The sequence below is a fragment of the Perca fluviatilis genome, chromosome 7 (genome assembly GCF_010015445.1).
Source record: "Perca fluviatilis chromosome 7, GENO_Pfluv_1.0, whole genome shotgun sequence".
NCBI classification, from domain to species: Eukaryota; Metazoa; Chordata; class Actinopteri; order Perciformes; family Percidae; genus Perca; species Perca fluviatilis.
In genome coordinates, this window is record NC_053118.1 from 6,627,550 (window position 1) to 6,642,271 (window position 14,722).

The 14,722-nt window shown below is 40.6% G+C and overlaps 1 protein-coding gene across 1 annotated transcript in view; it reads left to right on the plus strand.

Annotated features, from left to right (window-relative positions):
- Positions 1 to 9,302: 9,302 nt before the first annotated feature.
- The window catches only part of tsnare1 (T-SNARE Domain Containing 1), a 168,749-nt gene continuing 163,329 nt past the window's right edge, over positions 9,303 to 14,722 (plus strand). The window contains exon 1 of the mRNA XM_039807192.1: positions 9,303 to 9,353. The gene's annotated coding sequence lies outside the window, so the exon portion shown is untranslated. The remainder of the gene's footprint in view (positions 9,354 to 14,722) is intronic.

Genomic DNA, 14,722 nt, shown 5'->3' on the forward strand with positions numbered 1-14,722 from the left:
AAGTCTTATAGAACTAACTTTCTGTCATATTTGCTGAAACTGACCCTATGTTCCAGTAGAACTACATGAATTATGTAATATAAAAAAAATCCAGCTCCTCTGGCACCACCTACAGCCTGTAGTGCGATTGGCAAAATTCCACCGCTCCCGGTTGATTTTCTCCAATCAGTGCCATGGGGGGGGGGTCTATCTGCCTGTCAATCACTGCTCAGGCTCGTACACGCATATAAGAGCGTTGTCCCCTCCCCCCTCCCCGCGCACGAGCTGCAGAAAGGTTTCCCTAAACTCGGGTGAATATTGGAGTGGCTTTTCAGAGGTGGCGTGAGCTCCGGGATTTTAAAGATCTGAAGAACAATGCAGACGTAGCCACATTTCTTCTCGACAGGTAACATAATTACCATGAATGATTTATCTTTCACTTGGTTATTAGTAGTCAAAAGTCCACAAAGCTATGTTGGTGAGGATAATAGTAATGTTTGCACAGTGGTCGGTCTGATATGATGCTGAAATGGCTAACGCTAGCCTGCTAGTTAGCATCGTTTTACGGTTGGTGAGTAAACATTGTGTTAGTGTTTAGTTATTGAAAATGTTGTCTGACATGCCAGCTGTTCTGTCAAACTCCTTTGTGTGGGAGGGGCTTAGGAGACGGTTTGGGCTGCAGCAGAAAGGGGGGAGGGACTGAGAAGTTGTCAATGTTCAAATTTGTTGGCAAAGTCCTGGATCTTCACAATCTTACCTACAGCAGCTTTAATTTTGTGCCACTGTATCATACATCAAGAGAATTTGTGCGCACATTACCTGAATCTCAGTAATGTAATGTTGACCGTCGTTTCCACGATCAATTTTATCAAAAGTAGCGGGCTGAATAGCCGCCAGTTCAAGGAACTTTTGAGTGAGCTTGAATCGGAATATCGAGATCTGGTGTACCATTGTGAGGTTCATGGGTTAGTTGTGGAGAGATAGTCGCATGGTTTCACAAATTGAGGGAAGAATTAAAACAATTCATGGATATGAAGGGCAAGCCTGTTAATGAACTCAGTGATGGCAAGTGGCTGTGTGATTTGGCATTCATGGTGGACATTACCAAACACATTTCTGAGCTGAATGTCAAACTCCAAGCTCCCAACCAGCTAGTCAGCGCTCTGGTCTCCAATGTGAAATCATTTGAAGCTAAATTAAAACTGTGGCAAATGCAACTGGTAAATGGCAACAGCGTGTATTTTCCTACTTTACAAGAACAGAAGCCTGCTGTAACATCTGAATATGCAGCTGAGTGCGCCAAACTCCTTCATGCTTTCGGTGAGAGGTTTCAGGACATGAAAATTAAGGTAAAGGAACTCAACATTTTTGCAACGCCATTTAATGTGGAACCAGCTGACGTGCCTGACAACCTGCAAAACGAAATTATTGAGCTGCAAAGCAATGACCAGCTCAAAGCAAAGTACAACAACCTCCCTCTGCTTGAGTTTTATAAACTGTATGTGCGTGCTGAAGAATGTCCTGGTCTCAGGAGACATGCACTGAGATTTGCGTCCTTGTTTGGCACAACTTACTGCTGTGAGCAATTCTTCTCAAAACTCACTCTTGCAAAATCTCGGTTCCGCTCAAGACTGACAGACCAAAACCTGGAAAATCAACTGTGAGCATCATCATCATCATCATCATCATCATCATCATCATCATCTTCATCATCACCATCCAACATCGGAGGCCTAGTGAAAGAGAAGCAGTTACTGCCATCTCACTAGAGAGCAGGCGCGTGCAGGCGTGAGATGTAGCTAGGCTACAATAGATCAAGGTAAATTCATGCTTTATTTTAAACATCAGCATTAGAGGCATTAACAAAAAAACACATTAAATATAACCATAACAATAGTGTGACGGCCTTCTGCTCGTTTTCTGTCTGTCTTATCTCCGGGTGTGTCAGGAGGCCTCAGGAGCTGATGAGCTGCACCTGTGTGCAGGTGTCCGAATAAAAGGGCTGCCTTCTCTTCCCTTGAGAGGGCCATTCTTACTTCGCAACACAGCACTCAAGCACATTGCAAATATACAGCATCCATGCATTACTGATGACTGACTTGGTCCCATCTCACACCCTTTGTTTGTTTGGTTAATTTGATTAATAAATCCACATTTTAGTTAAAATCCAACCTCTCGACTCCCTCTTTTGTTGTGGTCTTACCCCTAGGTAAAAATGTCTGTGCTCAGCTCTGTGTGGCCACGAAAAAACTTAGAAAAACTTGATGTCAAAAAGGTTCCCCACCACTGTTATAGAGGAAGATTTAATGAGACTAGATCAGTTGAAAGAGTTTCTGTTGCAATTTGCATTTTTAAGGGGAGATTTAATTTGACTTGAGCGGTTTTAGAGGCTTTCCCGCTAATGGAAACGCCTCATATTTGGATTTGTTTTGACGAGAACACGTTTAAATATTTTAGTATTGAATAACGACAATATTAATGGTTACTTCCGTCTAGAAATATTGAATTCAGCCTTCAAAAAATACATATTAGTTGACATCGCCCACAAACGCATGCGCGCGCACACACACACGCACACGCTCACACGCAGTCCCACCACAGGTTGGCCCCTTGCTTGTTTGTGATAAATGCAGCATTTGTGTCCAGGCTATAGGCTTATTTCTGCTCAGCTGCCTGCTCTGGGTAAGCTAAGCCCTGTGTTGCTGATAATGACAGCTGTGAAAGGAGTGGTGGACTGAATGAAAACCAGTGGGGGTTCGGAGTAGCTGTGGTTTCAGTCACTTTGCCCTGCCAAGCCTGTATTCACAAGCGTTCTGTGTCCCGCAGTGTCGCACAGGGGTGCACACTGCTCCACCTCGCTTCTACTTGGTTTACCACTGTAAGGGCCTTTTTTCCTCTAGAAGTTTTTTTGGTGTGCTGTAAAATTTAAGCTTCAACTCCATTCTGACGGTTGGCCACTTTTTTGGGGGCTGTAGCAATCACCGATTTGGAGATATTCGTAACGTATACAGATGTTCTGATTACCAGTGTCGAAAAAGCCTCCTATACATAATAAAATGCTGGTATCGGTATCGGAAAGTACTGGAGTTTATGCACCGATCCAATACCACATCATTTAGCCCAGAAGAAAATCTACATTTAAATACTTTATGTTCTTTTGGCCGTCATGACTCACTGTCAAATTGGATAATAAAAGAAAGATGGCATTCATTATTTGTTTGTTCATGTTTCACAAAGAGTTTAACCTAACAACAAATATATAAATCATATCTCATCCATACAGGGATAGTGGTATACAGCTGTTAAATCATAATAAAATTTATGACACACTGGTATCGGATCAGTACTCGGTATCAGCCAATACGCAAGTTCAGGTATCGGAATCGGTATCGGGAATCAAAAAATACCAAATATACCAACCATGTTGTGTAGCTTGTCGGGAAGGTAGCTAAAAAATAATCCAAAGTTAGGCAAAATGTTGGTGAGGGAAAAACTAGCATGGACTTTTTCAGTGGTGTGTGGCGGCCGCGATTGCTCGCTCAAAACAAAAGCGGAGGACGTGATAGACGACGGTTCATCCAATCACTAGATTTAATTTGCTTGTTTCTGATGAATTGACAAGTCTTTTCATTTCAAAAAGTTTGTATTTCATTTATGCTTATTAATGACATTTTTATTATTATTATTATTATTATTATTATTATTATTATATTTTTTAATTTTTCTCATTTTTCTTGTCATTCTGACCTTATTTTGTCTGGGAAGGTTGTGGCTCAGTAATGTCTGTGTGGCAATACAAAATTGTGCTGTTCAGCAGACCTTTTGGTCTAGCACACCTGTCTATTTCATTGTTCATTTATCGTGTAAATATTACCACATTTCACCATGTAAAAAGCAGTCATGTGTTTTAAACATGAAACATGGAAAATAAGCAATACATATCAAAATTAAAACAGTGTTAACATGTAGGCTAGATATACCCCGCTAATGCGTAAAAGCTAGATCGGACTGCTGGATGTGGTTAGGTTTAGCCATGAGGAGTGGGGATTGGTTAGGGTAAGAATAGTCTTGCTCTGCCAGACCTTCCTCCAAAGCGCTGAAGAGGAGGGTCTGGCTAGTCCAAACAACATTCCGGGATGGAAGAAAAACATGCTCTGGTTTATTGGTATTTCTTTAAACCAATCACAATCCTCATGACCGGTGCTAAGCTCCGCACGGAGACACTGCAAAATAGCCTCGGGAAGGAACTTGTTTTGGTTAAAGTGTACGTTCAAAAGTAGTTTTAGTCGTGCAACAGAAAACTCCGATTGGACAGGTAGTCTAGCTAGCTGTCTGGATTTACCCTGCAGAGATCGTAGGAGCAGTTAACCATAGTCTTCAGAAATTCACCGGAGTTTAAAATTTCAACACAAAGAAAGCAGAAGGAAACCGACATAGGCAAAAAAGACATGGATCTGGCGGAATATCCTGCGACACCGGCGCAATCCCGGAAGTGGAACATCGTGGATATAGACTAGGTTAAGAATACCAGGGTAAAGCAATCAGAGGCAGAAAAAGGCGGGACTTTTTTATGTTTCTTATGTTTCATCACCCTTAAATGACCTAAGTGGGGGACATTTATAATTCTGCACAGTGGTGAAGGGTAAGGTTATCCATGTGTGTGTGTGTGTGTGCGTGTGCGTGTGCGCAAACTTGTGCATCCATGGGTGTGCGTCTTGTATGCAGATGGCGGCGGTGCGTGTACACACTTCATAAGGATGTGAGGTGCGGTCACTGGGCTTGAATTTAAGCAGAGGGAAGATTGTTTATGGACTGCCAAAAGTAATTAGTCTCTCCTCTCCAGAAAAATTAATCGGATTAAACCTTCTCGTGGCCCAGTGAATCTGTCCCCCCTGCAATGGGTGGACGCTGAATCTCTGGCTGCTCCTCTGTCCCACTTCTTACCCATAATGCCAGTCCTATGGGCCAGATTCACTGGCTTGACCACAACAATGGGCTGCACAATGACTCTGGAGTGTAATCACATTCTCCTGCTTGTCTGAATGCTTGTCTTTCACGGTTGGAAAAGAGCATTGGCCACTTGACCACTTACATATTTTGACCTTTGATAGAGATGCTGAAGAGCTGAGAGCGGTTTGTTGATTAGAGTTTCATCTGTGTGTCTCTGGCCGCGGGTGAAACACATGTTCACATGATGATTTGACCTTTTCGGCAGTATTCAGATGGGTGTTCCGTATCCTCCTTGCCTCTCCTCATGTAAGTGGGTTATGAGTTAACATCCTAAAGAGGATGACTCCGAAATATGGTCACTGGTTACTTTAGCTCCTGCATGCTTGATGCCTCCAACTAAGGCTCAAGTCCGCCTTTGTCGAATCCAAGACCAGGACTTGTCGAGACTGAGTTAAGACCAAGTCCAAAGAGGTTCAAGTCCAAGTCAAGACCGAGTCCAAATGAGAGACAGTCAAGACTGAGACAGGAAAAAAAAGAATCCTCTTCAAGACCACTTACCTACCTGTTCATAATTTATGTGATGCGAGAGACAGTATATCTTCTAAGATGATCATTTTGCTTTTTGATTATTTGTGATAATCAAAAAGCAAGTGCAACACTGTAGGATCAAATTGGGCCATATTATTTACTTTAAGTATAACAATTTCATTTAAGTCACATAAAGCTGAAGTGCAACGTCACATTTTAGATGTTGAGTCTTTTTATTCTGCTATAACAAGAACATTCTAGACTGCAAATGGAAAATGTAACAAATAATAGGCATCACAGGTGTCACTGAAAACATGGACATGTTCCCATTCTTGAACTTATCACTTGTCTTGAAGAACCCATAGTACAAAGTGCTCACTGAGATTATGTCTCTCTTCAAAATGAAAATGATTGATGCCTCATGATTGATGCAGCTAGGCATATACCAGGTGACCAATGTCAACGCCTGTTCTAGATGGATTATGAATTAAACCAATATCTATTTTCTGAACAAGCGCACTTCATCAATGGTTTTGTTTTGTTACTTTAGAAAAAAAAGCATATAGTGCTGGACTCGTTTAATACCAACTAGAATATTTGGTGAGTCCAATGGCTGAGTCCGTGACAAGTCAGAGTCCAAATGCCGAGTCCAAGACAAGTCAGACAACAGAAAAACGTCTCAGACTCGAATCCGAGTCCAGACTCAAGTACTACAGCAACCGTTTCAATTTGTTTCTTCTACTGACACATCCACGCACACCTTGAGTACATAACCGTGCCTTCGCAGAAATACAACTATATGTTAGATTGTAAGACTTTGACATTGCTCCTAATACATTTGCCATGTCTAATTCTGCCCTAGTCATGCTCAACCCTTTAAAATTACTAGAAGTTTAGGCCCCTGTAGCAATGCCTACACAGAATGTGTGGCGCATGTAGCATGTTATCGGAGCAGCAGTTTCAGACCATTAGTGTCTACACAGGATGCATCCAGTTACATCATATAAATAAAGTAAAAGAAAGTTACCTCAAATAGTCAAAATGCACCCTGGCTTTCAAAGAACTAAGTTAGCTTGATGAGAAGAAACCGGATTATTTTAACCTGATAACAGGATGTTAGCTTGCATTAGTTCAACCAAAATTGAAGAACAGGGCCCCAGAAACAGGCAGGTAAAATATGACTCAGCTTCCAGATACACCACTATCATATCAGCTGCATATAATAGGTCCTGCACACCTAATGGTACACCCACACCTTCTTTTGGCAGATTAGACCTATTCTCCGGGGTGTGTGTGTGTGTGTGTGGTGTGTGTGTGTGTGTGTGTGTGTGTGTGTGTGTGTGTGTGTGTGTGTGTACACAGACTGGGCTTGTTCGACATCTCCCTCACTCTCCTGTTAGTTTTGTTGCACTTGCTAGGACAAATTACAAATGTATTTGTCTAACTGGTAAATTGAGTCAATTGGTAGAGATGAAGACAGGTCTACGGTTTTTATAGTGCCCATATTATGTTCATTTTCAGGTTCCTAATTGTATTTAGAGGTTGTACCAGGATAGGTTTACATGGTTTAATTTTAAAAAAACACCATATATTTGTTGTACTACACATTGCTGCAGCTCCTCTTTTCACCCTGTGTGTTGAGCTCTCTGCTTTAGCTACAGAGTGAGGCATCACTTCTAATTTATCTTTGCTGGGAGTCGCAAATGCGCAGTAAGCTAGGTAAGGACAACTACCCCGTCAGAAGCAGAGTATGAGGGCGTGCCACGCTAACGGCTAGGCGAGCATTAGCATTAGCATTTGCCAAGCGTATCGGGGACATTGCCTTCAAAAATGAATTCAACCCATGTCCTCTGCGGCTGGGACACGATGGAGTGTTTTGTGCTCATCTTTACAGCCAACAACAGAACACTTTCCGTGGTGCTTCGACTTGGTGTCTCCTAAACCGGTGCTTGTACCTGGTGGGTGGAGACATACACACTGTACGTATGCTCTGATGGGAGGGGGAGGTGGGTGGGAATATTCAAATGTTTCGACCAGCTCGCCCAGAGACGGAAGGGAGGATACATTCGGAAACCTGTATCTCACTCAAAACAGCATGGATGTTTTGTTTTTTTCAAGTTTGTATGTGTGTGGAAGCACCAGAGACATAAAATAACAACCCAAATCCCAGACATTTTTCATAATATGGGCACTTTAAAATAAGTTTTACTGCAGCACATTATTGTATTAATTAATTTTGTTATGTGTAGGTATGTAGATGTTTTAAAAGACATGTTTATGGTGAAATAAATAGTATTATACAGGTAATTATGTACCTTGTATGTTTGCCCTCTCATGGGCATAATGTGCAAAAATAGATTTTCCAATAGTTTTAACCGAAGGAACATTTAAACTGCATTTTGGCCAGTTTTGACAGCTGCTATCTTGTATTAGATTCGTCAGATGAGATGAAGATGAAAATAGAGAAGAGCCTACGGTGTGTGCCCCCTTAGTCTTGCATTGCCAGCTCTATCTCCACAGCGCTGTAGAGTAAGGTCTGGCTACAGCACAGATACATTCTAGGATAGGAGAAAAAACGCTTTGGGTTGTTTGCATTCGTTCACAATGATTTGTTCGCAATTGACCAATCACAATCGTCTTGGGCGGCGCTAAACTCCAGACACAGCGACAGTGGATCTGCAGAATAGTCTCGGGAAGGAACTGGTTTTGGTGGAACATTTCCAACCCGCAAAAGAAAACGCCCCATACAATAATAAATTAACTGTTGACACAATTCTGCAACATGACCTATTTAAATCAGCTGGATACATGGTTAAACCTCATTAGCTCTTACCAGTGTATTGGCGTGTGTATTTTGTCCATAGCAAACAAAAAATCCCAATCAATTCCAAAACGTCCCAGTTAGAGAGGAAATGCCATATACCTATTCTTTGTAAATCTTTACAATAATTTCATGAAAAAAACAAGCAGCTCTGCCTTGTTGCCCAATCCAAATTTTCAGCGTCTAGATGGCTTAAGCTGAACAGCCAATCAGAGTGATCCAACGGCCATTCTGAAAAGAGAGCTTGGTGTGTCAGCACCTTACTACCTAATAGATGCTAACTCAAACAACCCTGGATTGAATACTACTGAAATATTATTATATCTATTTTTCAAAAGATGATACACTGGCTTAAGGTTTATGTGCTATGTCTCTTGGTAGCGATTTTTACAGTCATTGTTTTAAAGACTTAAAGAGAAGTATATTTTGTGGCATGTTTGCTTGTTTTTCACAGAATAAAAGTTGTGGTGGCTTCTCCTAAAAATATCTTTAGCTAGAAATTCAAGCTACCCAGATTTAAGCGTTGGGTGGTGTTAAAGATTTTACATACATATATTTTGGCATGCTGCAATTGGTAAGAAGTGGACCAACCCTCCTCTATTAACCCTGTAACACCCAAATATAGAAAAACCTAAAAAAAATTATTTTACCTATCAGATGTTGTTGTAGGAGGCCTTTGATGCAGAAGTTTTTAGAGAAATGTTGTAATATTGCAACATTGGGCTTAGTTGGGAGCAGAATTTCTGTATTTGTACTCACATTGTCTGAACAACAATTCAGAAGAACTAAGGGTTCATGCTATCTGTACAGGGATTAGGTCTACAAAGGCATTGCACGAATCACACTTACTTTCTTCACTTAGTTCAGTGCTGTGAGTGCATTCATTTTAAGATGGAGCAAAGTGGAAATAAATAGTTTTGTTGATTGGATTCTTGTTATTGTTCCTTCTCTAGGCGCCTACAGCTGACACACCACCAACCATCAGGCAGAATGTCGTATGGGTCCATTGACGGAGGCTCTTTTGGCAGTCGCAACCCATTTGGAGGTCCTACGAGGCAGGGCTACCAGCCAGTAGGTAAGGACAAATATTGATTCCTTTTATGATTTCATGAAAATGTCATTTTATGATGCCTTTAAAAAGGTCATACATGTTTACAACAATCAAAGGTTATCACTTTTAAATGTAAGACCCTGGCCTAATAACTATAAAAAAAACAAAATAAGATGATTGCCAAGATGATTTTTTCTTTACCACCCTCTAGAGTGCATTCAGTTGTGGTGTAAGGTTTACATACACTTGTGAGGGAGAATTATATCATGGCAGTTTAGTGGTTTTAATTATATCTGCAACTGCTCTTTTTTTTGTAACAGAATGATTTGGACACATTTATTTAGTTTCTTTAAAACATTTGTTGCAGGTCTTCTGAAATATGAAAAGAGCTAATGGGTCAAAAATATTTTTTATTTTCCATATATATAATTGTTGGGTTTGTGTAAATTATAGTATAGAGTGTGGTTTAGACCTACTCTATCTGTAAAGTGTCCCGAGATAAGCTCTGTTATGATTTGACACTACAAATAAAATTGAATTGAATTAAATATTGGGGGCATAGAAAGTCATAAAAAGTAATTTAGATTACCTCTTAATTTCCTGTCAGTGATTATCGCCAATGTTGTTAACATCTCAGTGTAGATCTCTTTTGTTACGATGTACTGGGAACAGTGCTTTCTGCCAATGTCTGGAATAAAACCCAAAATGTCAAACTCTGCTGAGAATCTATTGGTCATGACAGTCAGATGTAATCCAAAAATCACCAGAAACAGCCATGATTTAGAAGCTACTGGAACACGAGTCACTGTCTTCAGTTAAGTGAGTTCTACATCACTATGGGATGAAGGGTAGCCTCCCGTTCAAGAAAGCGTATAGTGTACAAAACTGTATCAAAACATTCTTACTCCCATCCCGTCAAAAAGCGACGCTTGGTCAGGTGCCTTTAGCATTTGTTATTGGCGCAAAAAGTCTCCTTTAGAGTCATATTTAGACACGCTTTTTCGGGACTCTTGGCGTCACTTTTTGACGCACAAGACCAGGACAGTTAGGTTTAGGAAAAGATGGTGGGTGGAGTTATAAAATGGACGTTTCAGTGACATGCGGGACAAGAACGGGACATGAACCCCGTGAAAGTCCTGTGTTGTTTGACCCATCCACCCCCACAAACTGCCTCCTCAAGAGGATTATCTGTCTTTCATAATACACGCTACCGTTGTCACCCTCATCTTACAGCCCAGTGTGTTCAATACAGACGCTAAAGGGGGATTTTTGCATTTGTATCCGATGCGGAGAGCCACTGACCAAGGATTTGGCAGGATATCTGAATAAAATGCAACCCGTAGCTCCCACATCACTGATGACATATACACCGTAACAATAAGAACAGTGTTACCAGCTATAATTTTAAAGTAAACATTTTTTTGGTACTTTCTTATAACAGTAACAATTCGAAAAGGGTGATGACTGCACTTGAATCTCGTTCTTGTACAGCTTGTGTTTTTGTTGACAGTAGTACAATCTGAGGCATAACTGTTAATAACAGGCATTTGCCTGACATGCTCTGCATTTGCAAACGCAGGGTCCAGGTAGGAATACAGGGTGCAGTTTGAAAACTATCCAAATCACCCTTCATGCTAGAGAATGTGTAAATCACGATTGAGGGAGAGTGCAGATAAGACATATTAGAAATTCATTAGGTAAAGAATAAAAAGGAAATATTAGAGGAAAGAAACATTTTGTATTGAACTTTTGCTAGAGCTTCAAATAATCACTGTAAATAACAGAAGCACTCAAGTGTTAATATCAGTTGCATGTCAACACGGCAGTTCTATGAAAGCTTGCATGAATTTGAGTAGTCACCCACGTACCTACTTATCAGCAGTTCATCAGAGTCAAGTGTTCCAGTCATCACAACACATTTATCATTCATACATGACTATTCAAGCGATCATCACTACATGCACATAAAAATACACACAAATACAACAATTACATGGAAAGAAAAGCACAAATAAGTGCTCTACAAACATCTGTGGCACTTTTTGTTTGTTCATCTTCACGTTTATGAACTCACCGTTTCCTACCATTATATAAAATTAGCTAGTGTGTGTGTGTGTGTGTGTGCGCTCTTGTGCAGAGGTCACAGGTTTTCATAAGGGTTAAGCAGTGTAAAAAAGCTGCTTTATTGAATTTGATCCTGTCACTGCTTTCATTAGCCTAGTAATGGGGTAGGAGCAAGACAGCCCCTGAGGCAAGACTTGTTCCCAGCCAAAAACTGGAGGTGTGTGTGTGTGTGTGTGTGTGTGTGTGTGTGTGTGTGTGTGTGTGTGTGTGTGTGTGTGTGTGTGTGTGTGTGTGTGTGTGTGTGTGTGTGTGTTTGAGAGAGAAAGATTGACAGATGGGGAGAGACTCAGTACGTGGATTTTGAGATGAATAGATTACAAGGACGAGGCTTGAATGTCCAGACCTTCCTCCACAGCGTTGTGGAGGATGGTCTGGATAGTCCACACAACATTTTGTGATGGGAGAAATACGTGCTCTGGTTTATTGGCATGTCTTTAAACCAATCACAATCGTCTCGGGTGGTGCTATGTACCGGACAGAGCAACGGTGCAGCGGCAAAATAGCCTCAGGAAGGAACTTGTTTTGGTGGAACGTGTACGTTCAAAAGTTGTTTTAGTCGTGCAACAGAAAACTCCGATTGGACAGATAGTATAGCTAGCTGTCTGGATTAGAAGTTTTCAATTTGCCCAATACCTTTGTGTATGACTGAATAACTGCAAAACTGACATTTCATCAGCCTCAGCTGAACTCTGTTTATTTCAGTTTCGCAAATGTTAGTATGCTAACACGCTAAATTAAGTCTGTGAACATTATACCTGCTTAACATCATTATGTTAGCATTGCCGTTGTGAGCATGTTAGTGTGTTAATGTTAGTATTTAGCTCAAGCCCCCACTGTGCCTACACAAACAGCCCACAAAGCTGCTAGCATGGCTTAAAATTCAGGGTGTATTCCTCTTTATGTTTAGGATTTGAATATTTCCAACTTTGGTGGTCTATTCTATCGATCTATTTTTCTACAAATAAACAATGCCATCAAAAAAAATGCAAAATTAAACAATTATAAAATCTACACATGCGTGCTTCAGTGCAGGTTTAATAAAAGGATTCCTATGGTTATTGTAACATGAGGTTTATTGTTGTGCCAACTAGAATGCAGTTTCAATGTTAGTTTGAAAGCAAAATTGCCCTCCCTCGCCCTTACTGTAGCTACTAAAGCATAATCATCGTTAACTATGTAAAACTTCATTAACATGTTGATTTTTATTCTGTGTCCATATGCTGAGAGTATTTATTGAGAGTTACAATCTCAGTCAATTTGTGAAAAAGCTCAAATTACGAGCATAAAATTTAGTGCAGTCCACTGCTGTTAGTGTTGAGCTTCATGAATAAAGCCTCAGGTCTTTCCTATCTGATATGTGCAATATTTCCCATACATACACTAGGTCCTACTTCGGCACCCAGCCCAGGTAGATTGAGACCTGGCCAGGTAGATAAAATCCAAATTACTTTTTTTTTCCAATCAACGGTGTAGTTTTTACAGCGCACACAGACCAGCGGCCTCCAGCCCCTCCCGCTCGTTGCATGCATGACAGCGTCAACGTTGCACTTCAGGCTCAGAGGCTATCGTTAGTAGTAGCATGCTGCTGGTGGTGTCACTACCCAAAGTGAGTAGAGTGCAGATTTGAGTTGCGCATGCGTCACTTTGCGACGAGTGCAGATGTGAGTTGCGCATGCGTCACTTTGCGACAAATAGCCTACAAGATGCTAACGGCGTTTTGAGCTAACGTTAGCAATCAAGTACCTAGCCTACTAGCTAGATGCTAATGGCGTTTTTAGCTAACGTTAGCAGTCAAACAATCATAAATAGCTAAAACGTTTTTGAAATGACTGCTAGCTACAAGTTAGCAATCAAACACAACATCGGCTGTCACTTGAATGGCGTTTTGAGCCAACGTTAGCAATCTAACAATAATAGAGAGCTAAAGCGTTTTTGAAATGACTGCTAGCTACAAATTAGCAATCAGACACAGGCTGTTACACTTTATGTCACTTGAATGGCGTTTTGAGCTAACGTTAGCAACCAAACAATCATAGATTGCTAAAACGTTTTTAGAAATGATTCCCATCTTCTGTTATTGTATGTAAAGAGAAAAGTTTATTATTTTACAGATTTCACAAATTTCAGTAAGACACGTTATGCCGTAAACAGTTTAAATCTGACCATGCGCAACTCACATTTGCACTCGACCAAAGCCTGTCTGACTCGTTTAACATCGGGTATGACACGTTATGCCGTAAACCGTTTAAATCTGAGCATGCGCAACTCAAATCTGCACTATTCTCACTTTGGGTAGTGACAGTGGTCTTGCCGTGGGATTAACTGTACTAATAAAACCGTAGAAACGCCGTGGCCACACCGCTGCGAAAGCTCCCTGAACGTCATTTATCAGAGTCTGGTTGTTACCCCTCTCCGCTGCAGTCTTCTCCGCGAGCGTATCTTATAACAGAGCTAACCGGAGGTCCCGGTGACCCGAAGAACAAAACAAGGGTTAATACAGCACCTTAGTGCTTGTTTGTACAGCATTTTGGTCAGCTTAAACTGTGTTTAAATGTGCTCTAGAAATAAACTTTACTTACTTACTTTACAAGAAACAGGGTTTAGAGAACAATTCTCAACAAAGTAAATGGAAGTACATAATCCTTGTTTTGTCCTTTGGGTCCCAGTGACGCGAAGGACAAAACAAGGATTAAACTACAACTCAGAGTTGTTTGAATGACATAAATATGCTCAGATGAGATCTTAAAGCAACACCAAAGATTCTTTTGTACCTTAAAATAATGTTTCCAAAATCGCAATCAACTCGAAACAGGGTGAACGACACTTCTGCATTCACTTTGCGGCCCTCTACCGGCTATAACCGCACTAGCGGATCTGTAGTTCGAATGAGACATAAAGCAAGAAAGAAAATAAAGAAAATTGTTCAGAAAGTTTCATTTGGCCATCACTACACAACATGTTTAGGATCCCCAAAACACAGATTAAAACCCTTAAAAAAAAATTAACAATGATCTAACCAACAAAATGAACAAGAATTTACTTTAGATATCCCTGGTATACGTATAACATTTGGGCTCCAGGTAATCCGGTATTTTATCTGCTGAACCATTAACATTTGGCAAAAATCATCATGGCTACACTTTTCTTTCATTTGTTTAAAATTCAACTAGCAATTTGTTGTATTTTAGCAGAATACTGAAAGCCGCAGAAAGGCAGAACTGAGTGCATTTTGATATGTTTATTTATTGGAAATACAAGTGCAATATCCA